Genomic DNA, 15,899 nt, shown 5'->3' with positions numbered 1-15,899 from the left:
TTTCTTTCCCACAATGAGAGATGTTGGATTAAACACTTACCACTAGGCCAAAAGTCATAGCTGATAGTCAGGACACAATTCTTTCTACTTATGAGCGTAACAGCCTTAGCACCACGAGTCAATTGTGACCTAACGCATTTGGGATTCTGCCATGAGATAATTGATGCCACAACCCAACAAACAAGAGAATGTTCTGCTCTCCTGTCTTAGTCAGCGTCCAAAATTTGTGTATCAATCTCATGATAATGAAAAACAAACTTGACTCGCATTTTACTTGAGACTAATACAGCACCCATGCATACCCACGGGTACAGCCTACTGTTGTATATGTATAGAATATGATATAATCTAAAACATTAGTTACTTTCGGAAATGATATAAGCTAATAATGTCATGAAATACTTTACTGTGAAAATAATAAATTGATGATAGAGTAACTTGTATTTATAGGTAGTCCACTATAACTGGAAGTATTATACTTTCTATAGCAGCAAAACAATTGTTGAATCTTACCCTATACATGCCTAATTTTGCAGTATATGGAAAGATTCAATAGCTTAAATATAACAACAAAAGGCAGATGCATGATATTGTTTAAAGATTAAAGGCTCAAGATAGAAACATTTGTTTTCGTCATATAAGACTGGTCAAAGTGTGGTTGTGGAAGTAAAATGTTGCTTCAGTATTGAATTCTGCAATCCGTGTGACTTGAATCTTGCCTCCCAAGGATCTGAGGTGATAACAATTATCATAAGTGCATGGAGTTCATAAATGATACCACTGAAAATGTGAAGTTATTAAGAATGTGAAATGATGTCAGGTTTGAATCACAACCAATTAGATGTTAAAAAATGAAGTTTAGAAATTGTTTTTTTCGTGAATATAGGGTGGAACAAATGAAGGTGATATAAAGTGTTTGTAGTTCTGTTTACAAAACATAAATGTACTGGTCTTAACAATAAGCAACACATTTAGATCAAACAACGGAAGCAGAGAAGAAAAATAATTTTCAGAGATACCCACCTCCGACCATTGCTATCGACCTTCTTAAGCCTTCACAGTTTTAATTTTTCAGACCCTCACTCGCTCAAACTCAATGGTATGTTTTATCTGAAGAGAGAAGTAGGTTTGGTGATCAAAACTGAGAGCACCCGGTTCTATATATAGAACTCTGCTATATATAGAACTCTGCCTATCACAAAGCTCAACCTTAGTGGATCAAAACGTGAGTTGTTGTTTGTTGCTGAATGTTGTAGAAGATAAAGATTGAATGTGGGAAGAAAATGGACCATGTACAAAAACTCACTTCCCATAAAAATTGCAACAGAAAAACAGTCTGAGGATATAAGAACTGAAAATTTCAACATTCTCCCACTTGATCCATTTAACCCAACATTAGTCATAACAAGAAACAAAATAGGAGTCACGATGATAGGTCCTCTAATAATGAGTGTTATCTTCCATGTACCACAATATATCAAGTCTCTAAATGCTAGCTCTCAACTTTATGAATAAATCATATATTTATTCCAAATCTAAACTTAATGATATTTCTCAAAATAAATAAATGAATATGTGCACAAAACCATATGAGAAAACATCAAACTAAATAAGAGTTTCAAAAAATAACAACTGTACTACAATGAAATCACATCATGGAACCAAGTCTCATTCGTACTACATGATCCTTAAAATTCTTTGGTGGCATGCCTTTAGTCAAAGGATCGGAAATCATCAACTCAATGCTAATGTGTTCAAAGACCACTTTCTTTTCTTTAACACGTTCTCTTATGGCTAAGTGCTTGATGTTAATGTGCTTACTTTGACTTTCACTTTTGTTGTTCTTAGCCATGAATATCACAACAAAGTTGTCACGGTATACAACTTCAATGGCCTTGAAATAGAGTCCACAACTCTAAGTTCAAACACGAAACTCTTCAACCATACACTATGCAAGGTAGTCTCAAAACAGGAAATGAACTCAGCCTCCATAGTGGAAGTAATAGTCAAGGTCTGCTTGACACTTTTCTAAGATACAACTCCACCAACTAGCATAAAAATATAACCAGATATTGATTTTCGTGAATCAACGCAGCCAGCATAGTCTGAATCTGAGTAGCCAATCATCTCTAGGTTGTTTCATGTAAACTTCTTTCTCTAGATGACCATTAAGGAATGTCGTTTCACATCCATCTGATGTAACTCAAAGTCAAAATGAGCTACTAATTTTATAATTACTCGGAAAAGAATATTTCTTAGATACATGAGAAAATGTCTCTGTATAGTCGATTCCTTCTCTTTGAGTGAACCCTTTGGCAACAAGTATCGCCTTATGTCTTTGAATGTTGCCTTATGAGTCTTTCTTTGTTTTAAAGACCCATCTACATCCAATGGTTTTTACACCATTAGGTAACTCGACGAGATCCCAAACTGGGTTAGATGACATAGAATCCATTTCATCTTTCATAGCATTGTACCACAAGTTTGATTCCTTAGAACTCATGACCTATGAAAATGATTCAAGATCATTTGCGACTCCAATGTTGTAGTTCGATTCTTGCAGATATACCACATAATCACTAGGAATTGCTGACCTTTTGACTCTAGTAGACCTTCTTGATGCTGCTACGTGATCTTCATGAGGAACTTGTTGTTCCTCATCAGCAACTTGATCTACAGGATCATTTTCAATAGTTTGTGGAATTTCAATCACTAGTTGTCTAACACCCATTTGTACTTGAGGGGTGTGAATGACAATCAATCTATCATTTGAGCCAGAGGGTTGAGCTTCATAGTGATCATTTTCAGAAGTAATGTCCTGAAATTGGCCACTCCCATTTATCAAGTCATTCTCAAGAAATTTTTGCATTTCTCGATTTCACAATCCAAGTGTTATTTGATGGACAATAGAATCTATACCCTTTAGACTTTTCAACATATCCAATGAAATACCTATTGATAGTCCTTGACTCTAGTTTCTTCTCTTGTGGGTTATAAATTCTCACTTCAGACTGGCATCCCAAACGCGTATATGTCATATACTTGGTTTCCAACCTTTGAATAACTCAAAAGGTGTCTTTGAGATAACCTTGGTTGGTACTAGATTTAATATATACGGATTCGTCTTTAGTGCTTCAATCCACAAGAATTAAGGAAGTTTTCTATTACTCTTCATACTCCTCACCATGTCCATTAAAGTTCAGTTTCTTCTTTCTGCCACACCATTCTGATCCAGAGAACCAGTCATAGTGTACTAGGAAACAATCCCATGTTCTTGAAGAAACTTGGCAAATAGACCAAGTGCTTGTCCATTCTCCGTGTATCTACCATAGTACTCTCCACCTCTATCAGATCTCATGATCTTAATTTGCTTTCCACATTGTTTCTCCACTTTGACCTTAAAAACTTTTAAGGCATCTAAGGCTTCACCTTTAGAATGAAGTATGTAGAGATACATATATCGTGAATAATCATCTATAAAAGTGATAAAGTATTTCAAACCACTTAAGTCCATGTCTGGACAACAAATATCAATGTGTATGATTTCTAATAGGTTTGAGCTCCTCTTTGCACCCTTCTTAGACTGGTTAGTTTGCTTACCCTTAATGCAATCTACATAAGTTTCAAAATCAGCAAAATCTAAAGCACTAAGTACTCCTTCATTTACCAATCTCTTAATCCTACTGAAAGAGATGTGTCCTGATCTTCGATGCCACAACATAAAGGATTCCTCATTCACAACACATCATTTTAACCCAGCAGTATATTACATAAAATTATAGGCAACATCATTTTGCAATTCAATAAAGTAAAGCCCATCAAGTAATGCACAAGAACCAATAATTCTAGATTTACTAATTAAAGAAAGACCAAAATCCGAAAAGTTAAAGGAAAAACCCAATGGTGCAAGTTTTGATACAGAAATTAAATTCTTAGAAAAACTTGGAACGTAAAATGTATTTTCTAAACACAAAATAAAACCGCTTAAAACTAAACTACATGTCCCAATGGCTTCCATATGCGAGCTCATCTTGCCTCTTGAATATATGTACTGATCACTTCCCACTAGCCTCCTTAGGTTTTCCGTACCCTACAAGGTATTAGAAACATGGATTGTAGAACCAAAATCAATCAACCATGTATTATGATTAACATTAACCATATTAGATTCATAACAAACATAGGTAAATGAAGTATCTTTCTTATCGAGCCAACTTTTAAATTTTGAGCAGTCTTTCGTCATGTGACCTTTTTTCTTGCAAAAGAAACACTTTGACTCTTTCTATATGACTGGTTGAGCAAGAATCTTGCCCTTATTCTTGGCTTGATCTGCTTTCTTCTTTCCCTGAGTAGTCAAATATACCTTTTCACCTTCTTCCATTATCAACCTTTCCTCTTCTTGAACACAGACAATCAATAACTCATTAATTGACCACTTATCCTTATGTGTGTTATAAGAGATTTTGAAAGGGGAATACTGCATAGGCAAAGTACATAAAATATAGTGTACTAGGAAAGAATCTGACATGGTAACTTCCAAAGCTTTCAGTTGAGCCACTATATCCCTCATGCACATGATGTGATCACACACTCCTTTTATCCCATGGAGCTTTAAGGATGAGAATTGCATTATAAAGGTGTTGGCAAGGGCCTTATCAGATGTAACAAATTGATCATCAATGGGCTTCAAAATATCCTTGACCTTTTCATGCTAATCAACAGAACTACGAATACTAGCAGATATATTGGTTTTTATGAACATCATAGAGAGGCGATTATATCTCTCCCATTTTTCATAAAGATCAACATCATCTCGAGTGTTAGTTTCAGTAATACCTAGTGGTTCATTTCTTTTCTAATGGCATAGTCGATATCCATCCAGCCTAAATGAAGGAGAATTTTCTCCCTCCAAACCTTATAATTGTCCCTTTTTAATTCCAGAATGTCACACTTAATATCATAATTAATTAACTGCAAAGTGCAAACATACATTCTCATTATTCATAATTTGAGACTAAATAAAATATTATGTTTTACCAATGTAAAACTTGTATTAGGTTATGAACCTAGTGACATTAAACCAGGCATAGTGACATAATATTATGTTTTTTTTTCTTAATTCCTATGAGTAAATTAAGAAATATAACCTGATCTTTTATCCTAATTAATCATACAAATATAATAAAATTTTTGTGGGTAGATTATATTATTACATATGATTAATCACAACTAATGTTTTAAATATGATCTTAACACTTAATATATAGAAGCCTAATCAATTAAAGATGTTATGGCTATTCTCTAATCAATTAAAATATATTAATCACTTAACATTAAGTAATTCTTAATAAATAGTTAATATTTGCATAACATTCTCAATACTGCAAATAATTGAATAACATTGCATAAATATTATTTAACATAATTTTGCACATACAATAATCATAAAATCATACATACAAAATTCAGGAAATAAATAAACAATATATGCATATCATTATTCAATAAAAGAAAACACGTAAGCTCTCTAATGATTAATTTTAACCTGCATAAATTATTTAACTTAATGTTGCATGTTTAAATAAATATCAAATTCAAACATACAATTAAACTAAATAAACAGATAATTTAAACACATTAAAATGCACTAAATAATTAATAACCATATATGTGCTAAACCATTCAATTTAAATATTTAGCATAAGTATAATCATCAATAAAAATTATGGCATATGAAAAGGGAAGACAATGTTTAGCATATGTTATTCAATTATTTAGCAAAACCCCCGTAGGTATTCAATTATTTAGCATATGTAGATAAAAGGTTCAATTATTTAAGAAAGATGATGGACTTTTAAAACCTTTACGTATGGAAAAGGCAAAAAATGGACTTTTAAAAGAAAAAAGATGGTCCATTACGCTGTCATATGAAAAGGGATATTGGAGTTCAATTATGTAGAAACAAAAAGAGGGCCCATATTGAAAATAAACTATTGGATTACAAAATGCCAGTAGCGCAACATCGTCTTCAACCTTGAGTTGTGTCACTTTGATGCGGTTGCAACCTGAGGATCCAAATGGAAACTCAATGGTTTTCAACCATTTATGAAGCCAAAATTATCATTTTAAATCACAGATACAAAAAATTGATTCCAATATGATTTTCAGTTTTAAAATGAATTAAAACGTTCAAAAAACAGAGTGCTTGTATCTAAAAGAAACATATGAGAGCCAAAAAGAAGCAAGGAAGAGGCAAATAAGGCTTTGATACCTAATATAAAACATAAATGTATTGGTCTGAACCATAAGCAACATATTCAAACCAAACAAACAGTGGAAGTAGAGAAGAAAAATAATTTTCAGAGGCACCTACTTCTAGCCATTGCTATCGACCTTCTTAAGCCTTCACATTTTTAGCTTTCTAGACCCTCACTCCCTTAAACTCGATGGTGTGTTTTATCTGAAGAGAGGAGTAGGTGTTAGAGTTTTATGGTCTTAGTTCCTTTGTCCCACATCGCTTGGTTTGTAAAACTTGTGTCTCATTAGTGTTATATATAGAGACACCTTGTAAGCTTTAAAAGGTGCAAATAACAAGAAAGTTTTCTTAGTGTAGCCGTGGACGTAGGTACATACATTGTGTGCCGAACCACGTTAAAAACTTTGTGTCTTCTCTCTCTTCTCCTTTTTCCTTTCTCTTCTTCTCATTGCTTTATACTAACATCTGGTATCAAGAGCTTTTGGTTACTCCATGGGATTTCCTTAGTTTAGAGGAATTAGTGGGATTCTTCTCAGTTTAGAGGAGACAATGGGAGCAATGGCATTAGAAGAAGGGAAGGTGAAGATCGAGAAGTTTGATGGCAGAGATTTTAGCTTTTTGAAGATGCAGATAGAGGATTATCTATATCAAAAGAAGTTGTATCAACCCTTATCAGGGGATAAGCCAGACGACATGAGGCAAGAAGAATGGAAGTTGTTAGATCGACAGGCTCTTGGCATGATCAGATTGACATTAGCCAAGAACGTCGCGTTCAACATTGTAAACGAAAAGACTACTGCAGGCTTAATGAAGGCGTTATCAGATATGTACGAGAAGCCATCTGTAGCCAACAAAGTATACTTGATGCGCCAGCTGTTCAACCTCAAGATGGGAGAAGGTAACTCTGTAACTGATCACATTAATGAATTTAATACTATTCTTGCCCAGTTGGAGTCAGTGCAGATTAAATTTGAGGATGAGGTGAAGGCATTGATTCTATTGTCATCATTACCGGATAGTTGGGCTGCAACTGTTATTGCAGTTAGTAGTTCTACAAGGGAGAACACATTAAAGCTTAGTGACATTCGTGACTTGATCAGATGTTCGCAAGAGAGATTCAGGAGAATCTTCTAGTCATGTTTCCTATTAAGCATTGAATACTGAAGACAGAGGAAGGACTACGCAGAAGGGTCAGATTGGTCGAGGCAGATCAAAGTCAAGAGGGAAAGGTCAGAAAAAATTTCGAAGTGACAATATCTGCTGGAATTGTGACAAGAGAGGTCACTTTACCAATCAGTGAAAGGGACCAAAAAAGAACAAGACTCACAAAAATAAGAAGTGCGATGATGATGAATCCGCAAATGCAGCAACAAATGAATTTGATGATGCATTAATTTGCTGATTGGATAGTCCTATTGATTCATGGGTTATGGACTCAGGTACATCATTCCACACCACTCCCTCTAAAGATTTATTGTCTAACTATATTTTTGGAAGGTTTGGGAAAGTTTACCTTGCAGATGGAAAATCTCTTGACATTGTCAGAAGAGGTGATATTGACATCAAGACCTCTAGTGGATCCCTATGGACATTGCACAATGTTAGACATATTCCTGCCTTAAAGAGAAATTTAATATTTATAGGGCAGTTGGATGATGAGGGGTTTTACACCACTTTTGGAGATGGAGCTTGGAAGGTAACAAAAGACAGTCTCGTTGTGGCTCGTGGAAAGAAGCGAGGATCTCTTTACATGATTGTAGATGAGGATATGGTAACAGTTACTGAGGCTGTCAACAATTCAACCTTATGGCATCAAAGACTTGGACACATGAGTGAAAAAGGATTGAAGCTTATGGCGGCAAAGGGTAAGCTATCAAGCCTGAAGCATGTTGATGTTGGTGTTTGTGAACACTGCATCTTTGGAAAGCAGAAAAAGGTTAGCTTCTCAAGGGTAGGGAAGACTCCTAAAGTTGAAAAGCTAGAATTGGTGCACACAGGTGTTTGGGGGCCTGCCCCAGTGAAATCTGTTGGAAACTCACGCTATTATGTCACCTTTATCGATGACTCTACCAGAAAGGTATGGGTTTATTTTCTTAAAAATAAATCTGATGTGTTTTCTGTGTTTAAAAGGTGGAAAACAGAAGTTGAAAATCAGACAGGTCTAAAGGTTAAAAGTCTGAAATCTGACAATGGCGGGGAGTATAATAGTTAGGAGTTTAAGGACTTCTGTTCAGAACATGGGACCAAAATGATTAAGACAATACCAGGAACACCTGAGCAAAACGGTGTTGCAGAAAGGATGAATAGAACCTTGAACCAAAGAGCGAGGTGTATGCGGATCCAATCTGGCTTGCCTAAAGCATTCTGGGTAGAAGCAATAAACATAACAATATATCTCATCAATAGAGGACCATCAGTTCCTTTGAATTATCAGCTACCCGAAGAAGTTTGGTCTGGAAAGGAGGTAAAACTTTCACATTTGAGAATTTTTGGTTGTGTTTCATATATATTGATAGACTTTAGTAGTAGAGATAAATTGGATCCGAAGGCGAGGAAGTGTTATTTTATTGGTTATGGATTTGACATGTATGGCTACAGGTTTTGGGATGACCAAAACAAGAAAGTTATTAGAAGCAGGAATGTCACTTTTAATGAGAACTTATTTTATAAGGACAAATTTTCTGCAAAATCTACATGTGTAGGTAAACTGTCAGAAATTTCTAAGGAAGCAACTCTTGAAGAAATTTTAGAAAGTGATGTAGCCAATAGAAACCAGAGTACAGGCGTAGAGGTTGAGACAGAACCAAAACCATCAACTCCTCCAAGAAAATCTAGCAGAATTTCAATACCACCAGATAGGTATTCCCCTTCATTGCATTATTTGTTGTTACTTGATGCTGGTAAGCCAAAATGTTTCAGTGAGGCTATGCAGGGGAATGACTCTATTGAGTGGGAGCTAGCAATGAAAGATGAGATGACATCCCTTCAGAAGAATAAGACATGGTCTTTAATTAAATTTCTAGAAGGAAAGAAAGCTTTGCAGAATAAGTGGGTGTTAGTCGTTATTTACGACCAACTTTTGTATTGAAAAGCTTTATGAAATTTGTCTTTTCCCCAAGTTATGGTTCTTTTTGTAGGTTTGTACATATTTTTATGTTTAGTTTAATTTGTGCTCAGTAGATACTCCCTTCATTGTGAATTAATGTAGTTCAACTTCAAGTTCAGGTGAAAAGATGAAGAAATAAGAGGTTGAAGCAGCTGGTGTCTCGCTAAGCAAGGCCTATGCGTTTAGCGAGCAACATCCGCTAAGCGAGGCACTCAGCTCGCTTAGCGAGTTAGGAGAATTTGGAAGAGAATCTGCCAAGCATGCATGCATTCTGCGCGCCATCAGCTCGCCCAACGAGTCATTTGTCTCTTCTGGCACTCAGCGCGTCTGGCTCGCCAAGCCAAAAATCACTAACTCGCGCTTAGCGTGAAAATGGCACTAAGCGAGCCTTCGAGGACAGAAATCCCTTAAAAGCTGAAGTTGGCAAGAAAGGAAAGAGCTTTTTAGAGAGTTTTGGTAGAAAACACACAGAGCATATACGTGAGAGTTTTGATAGGGCAGGCTAGAGAACTGTACGTCTGGACACGGAGTACAAGGATTTTAGTTTTTAATATGTTGTGATCTTAATGCAATTCCTTTAGGCTAAGTTCGACGAGGGATCCAAGAACAAAGTTTAAATAGGATTAGCCCATTCATGCAAGGAATTATGGTTTAGGATAATTGTCCTCAGCATAGAACACAGAAAAAACCTTAGATAGAGAAACACATTTAATTACATCAAGTTACTCAGTAGAAGGACTCAACATTTTAATCATCTGTTTATCTCTCACATTAAGTTAGTTAATTTTGTAGTTAACTTTAGGATTATAGAAAATATCTTTGCTTATTTCTATTTCCTGGTTTTATACAAATGTCTACCTATTGAATGAACTCTTTTCTAAATGAAACATACTCCTTGTGATCGATACTTGGTTCGTACCATTTTATATTACTTGTGACTCAGTACACTTGCTAATAAATTTTGCAGTAGTGTAGACTGTTCGGAATAGTGGGTCTATAGGCTAAAGGAAGAATCTGACGGTTGAAGAAGATACAAGGCAAGACTTGTGGTGAAAGGGTTTAAGCAAAAACAAGGAATTGATTTCATAGAGATCTTCTCTCTAGTTGTAAAGATGATTACCATCAAAGTTATTCTGAGTATTGCAGCTATAGAGAATTTTCACTTGGAGCAGTTAGATGTTAAAACTACATTCTTGCATGGGGATTTAGAGGAAGACATTTATATGACCCAACCGGAAGGTTTTGAAGTGCCAGGCAAGGAGAATCTTGTGTGCAAGCTTCATAAAAATTTATATGGCTTGAAACAAGCACCGAGGCAGTGGTACAAGAAGTTTAATGAATTTATGAGCATCTTAGGATTCAACAGATATGACATGGACCATTGCTGCTACGTTAAGAAATATACTAATAGTTATGTTATCCTTGCCATGTATGTTGATGACATGTTGATTGCAAGATCTAGTATGGCAGAAATTAATAGGTTGAAGCAACAGTTGGCAGGAAACTTTGAAATGAAGGATCTTGGTCCAGCTAAACAAATCCTTGGTATGAGAATTCTTAGAAACAGATCAGAAGGAATTTTGAAGCTGTCTCAGGAGAAATATATACACAAGTTGCTTGACAGGTTTTACCTTGAAGATTCTAAGACCAGGAATACTCTTTTGGGATCTCATTTGAAGTTTTCAAAGAAGAAATCTTTGCAGATAGATGAAGAAAAATGTTACATGTCAAGAGTACCATATGCATCAGCAGTTGGGAGTTTGATGTATGCTATGGTGTGTACCAGACCTGACATAACACATGCAATGGGAGTTGTCAATAGGTTCCTATCAAATCCAACAAAGGAGTATTGGGAAGACGTAAAGTGGATACTCAGATATCTGAAGAGTACTTTACGGATGTGTTTGTGCATCAGAAAAGGCAATCTCACTTTACAGGGATTTTCAGATGCAGACTTGGGAGGAGATTTTGATACCAAGAAAAGCACCACAGACTACATTTTTACTTTGGGGGGTACTGCTGTGAGTTGGAAGTCTAAACTTCAACATAGAGTTGCTCTCTCAACCACGGAAGCCGAGTACATAGCTATCTCAGAAGCAACTAAGGAGATGATTTGGCTAAAGAATTTTCTCAATGAATTTGGGAAAGAACAAGATAATGCTTCAATGTTTAGTGACAATCAAAGTTCTATAAGTCTTGCTAAGAATCCAGTCTTCCATTCTAGATGCAAGCATATTCAATTAAGATACCATTTTATTAGGGACTTGATAAATGATAGAGACTTACCTTTGCTGAAGATCTTAGGATCAGAGAATCCAACAGATATGTTGACTAAAGCTGTTACAACTGACGAACTGAGGCTTTGCATTGCCTCAGTCAACCTTCGAGGATAATTAAAGATGAAGGCGCTACACTAGGTAAAGAGTCGATGAACTCATTGCTTACAAGGAGCTGCTAGAGTTTGGAACTTAGACCCCAAGTGGGAGAATTGTTAGAGTTTCGTGGTTTAGTTCCTTTGTCCCACATCGCTTGGTTTGTAAAACTTGTGTCTCATTAGTGTTATATATAGAGACACCTTGTAAGCTTTAAAAGGTGCAAGTAACAAGAAAGTTTTCTTAGTGTAGCTATGGACGTAGGTACATGCATTGTGTGTCGAACCACGTTAAAAACTTTGTGTCTTCTCTTTCTTCTCCTTATTCATTTCTCTTCTTCTCATTGCTCTATACTAACAATAGGCTTGGTGATCAAAACTGAGAGCATCTGGTTCTATTTATAGTACTCTACCCATCACAAAGCTCAACCTCAGTGGATCAAAACGTGAGTTGTTGTTTTTTGTTGAACGTTGTAGAAGATCAGGATTGAATGTGGGAAGAAAATGGACCATGAAAAAAACTCACTTCTCATAAAAATCGCAATAGAAAAATAGTCTGGGAAAATAAGAACTGAAAATTCCAACAGTACTCACATTCCAGAGAACATAACTTAATGTGTCTACCACAAAGGATTACAAATTATATACCAGAATGAAAAATAGATGTGCCTGCTAGTTTCTAACAAACACTCGATCAATACCTATACACATAGAAAATTTAAATAGCAGCAGCCATTAATTGAGTTGATATAATCATAACCAAGGTTGCGAGTGCCACTGATAACTAATTGCAAAGTTTACTCCAGGGTACCTAGTTTTTATTCAACACCAACAATTGCAAAATGGTAGGAAATGTAATTTCTGCTATGTGAGTTGATCATACCTGAAATTGATCACAGGTTTAACTTCCACAGAAAGTTAGCAAATGTAATTGCGCCTTCTTTCCAGTGAGCTAAGCTTCACTTTGAAGATAGTATTATGAAGTGACGTTTCATAAAACAATTGGCTTCAACTGCTTAATCAAAAAATGAAGCACCTGACATATGACATTATTATAATTGAATGTTAAAGAAAATTTGATTGTATTATGTACATGTGTGTAGATGAATAAAAGTAGTTTGGAAAGATACCTTCAACCAGGCCTTCTTCCAAAAAGCTTAGAAATATGGGAGATCAAAAAATCTGATTCACAATAAAAATATATGAATTTTACTAAGGTATAAAGTTGAAAATATAAAGTATTGGAAACAATTTAAATACTACTAGAGATTTTGGAAAACTTCCTTAAACATAACATTGGTAGTTGTATTTAATGGTTTTCCTTCTTGATCATGGATTCATATCTTCAATCTGGTCTTACTTTGCACTCTGGATAAAGCTACATACAATTGGCCATGGCAGAATACTAGTCTTGGCAAATACAGTCCAATTGTTTGCAATGATTGTCCTTGAGACTTGTTTATAGTCATAGCATAAGAAACAATGATAGGAAACTGCCTTCTAATCAGCTCGAACGGCCATGGAGATTCGAGGAACATATATTAAACTTCCTATGTTTTTGCTAGCTATGATTTTGGCCTTAATGACTTGATTTGCAAGTCGAGTGATTGTTACTCTTGTTCCGTTGCATAGTCCTTCAGCTTGATCAATATTCCTTATAAGCATTATAGGAGTACCACTTTTTAACTTGATGCTATGGTTAGGAATACTTGTTGTTTTCAAAGTGTTTAGAAATTCAGCTGTAATTGCTTCAAAAGCTGGGCTGTCAACTGTGTCAGACATGTCTACCAAGTCAGAGCTAAGATATTCTATTTCCTCTCCTAGAATTTGTTTCTAAATGTAATCATTAATCTTATCAACAACTTCAATGTTTGATGCTAGAATTGATCTGGATTGAAGGAAATCAATATTCAAATATTGATTAGCCAAATTTGGATAAATTGTTTGAACAATAGCTGGTATAGGATCAGTGTAATCCTGAATGAGAAACTCATAAGGAATTTGTATGTCTGCATGACCATAATTAGGTAAGGAAATCTGACCATTACCTACTTTGAGCAACCAATCAAAAAACTCAGCTAGTCCTTGTAAGTCCACATTGTTTGATCCACATGTTTACTTTTAGTTTCAAAACTTGACAAAATTCCCATAAGTATGAGGAGTTAATTGTAGCATTGATGATATCTGAGCGGCTTCATCTAGGAATAACAGGGAGAATTTGTTCGAAGTCTCCTTCGAATACTACAATCATGCCTCCAAATGGGGAATCACCATGTAGTGAAAAACTCATGATGTCTCTAAGTGTTTTGTCTTATGCTTCAAAGCAAAATTTGTGAGACAATGAAGTCTCGTCCCAAATTATTAGCTTTATAAATTTCAACGGTTCAACAACCTCACTTCCCTGATGTATGTTACATGTAGAGTTTTGTAAGGTAGGAATTGGGATACAAAATTTAGAATGTGCAATTTTGCCTCCTAGCAACAACAGAGACGCATTCCGTTGGATGCTACATTTAAGACAATATGACCCTGCAAACGCAATGTAACAGATAAAGTTCTCCACATAAATTTTTTGTTGGTCCCTCCATAGCCATAAAGAAAAAACATTTGTCCAAATTGTATGCTTATAGCATTCATAATTGTATCATATGTTTTCCTTTGCTCCTTTGTAATAGTTAAATAAAAGTATATAAATAGTTTATCCTTTAAAAATCCATATATAAATATTCTGCAATGACAAGTAGTAATATAACTTGTTAAAGATTCAAATAAAGTTTTAAACTCAGTGGCAAGTTCTGGTTTGTTGTAATTCCTCTGTGCATATATCAATTTGTTGCCAACAATGTTAGATACATATCTTGTTGTATATGGCATTGGAGGATAATATCTCAAACTCTTCCTATTTGCTTGCAATAAACTCTTAATGTGCAACACGACAAGATTCTTCAAATCCACATCATCTAAAATCTACATCATATATATGAATAACTATATTAGATACAATAAATGTAGAAATATAGAGGTATTGTTTATGAGAAAAAAATAATAATTATAAGTTGTACTTACCAGGTATGTTAGATACCCTGCTCTGCTCATGCAAAATAGCATCAATTAAATGGTGTCGAGTTTGTTCCCAGACATGCTCAGGCCTATTTATGCTATTTGATATAAGCATGGTAACAAATAATTTTCTTAAATAATGTCCCGAACCCCAACTATTAGCTTCTTTTATGGCATCAATATACTCTCTATCATCATGTAAAAAGCTCATAGCAAAACATGCATCATGAGATGTAGGATATACTGTTCCAGCAATAGTTTTAATCTCCTCATAGCTGCAAGGTCCCTTAGCAAAAAATAACATCATCCTTAGATAAAACAATTCACCTGAGGTTGGAGGCACCCAGTACAACCTCCCAATAGTGTAGACAAATTCCAACATCTTTTTGAAGCTATGTAGACAAATTTAGAGACAAATCCTGGGTAAGTCAGATTTCTACCTTCTTCATAAAATTTGTTTGCTTGGAACCAAGATGTAAACATGGACTCCTTAACAGTTGGCTTTGATAACAATGAATCCAAATCTTCATCATCACCAAAATAAATAGACTATTGACTGAGGAGATGAAAATACAACCGTTCTACAGTAGGTGTTCTTCCATGTACTGGGAATGCAAATATTCTCCAACTGGCTTCACTGGGTGAAATGTACCTGTACATGGAAGAACACCATCATTTGAATGTACAATGGCAGTAGTGATGCGATTGTAACCCTTGTTAATGTACTCGAATAAGTACTTGATTGATGTACTTTGGTTGCACCACTCAACATTTATATGAGCTCTATATTTGAGCTGCAGGTGAGGATTATAAGGGACCACATAACGGTTGTCAAGCTGAATACCATTTTTCTTGTTAACATTTCTATCATTCCTTCTTTTGTAAAGAGCATAACCATCCTCATCCAATTAAGTACTTGGCTAATACTTCTTCGGGAAAAACTTGGAACAATGACCATCTTTGAGATATGGTGATTTCCTATTAGCTATACCACAAGGACCGTGAACCATGTGATTTTTAACACATTCATACAAGTCAGGATCTGAATTTTTATTCGATATCTCAGTTGAAATGATTTTTTCAATGTCCATAGGAGATGGATACTT

At 35.2% G+C, this 15,899-nt stretch overlaps 1 long non-coding RNA gene across 1 annotated transcript; it reads right to left on the bottom strand.

The window, feature by feature from the left end:
• Positions 1 to 286: 286 nt before the first annotated feature.
• LOC121175277 (uncharacterized) lies at positions 287 to 15,873 on the bottom strand. The gene is made up of 3 exons (XR_005892532.1): positions 12,864 to 15,873; positions 12,617 to 12,769; positions 287 to 730 (listed from the first exon to the last, which is right to left on the bottom strand). It is a non-coding gene; the product is annotated as an uncharacterized lncRNA (long non-coding RNA).
• Between the last annotated feature and the right edge of the window lie 26 nt (positions 15,874 to 15,899).

The sequence above is a fragment of the Glycine max genome, chromosome 1 (genome assembly GCF_000004515.6).
Source record: "Glycine max cultivar Williams 82 chromosome 1, Glycine_max_v4.0, whole genome shotgun sequence".
Lineage (NCBI taxonomy): Eukaryota > Viridiplantae > Streptophyta > Magnoliopsida > Fabales > Fabaceae > Glycine > Glycine max.
The sequence above is the reverse complement of the archived record's forward strand: the minus strand, read 5'-3'. Positions and strand labels throughout refer to the sequence as shown.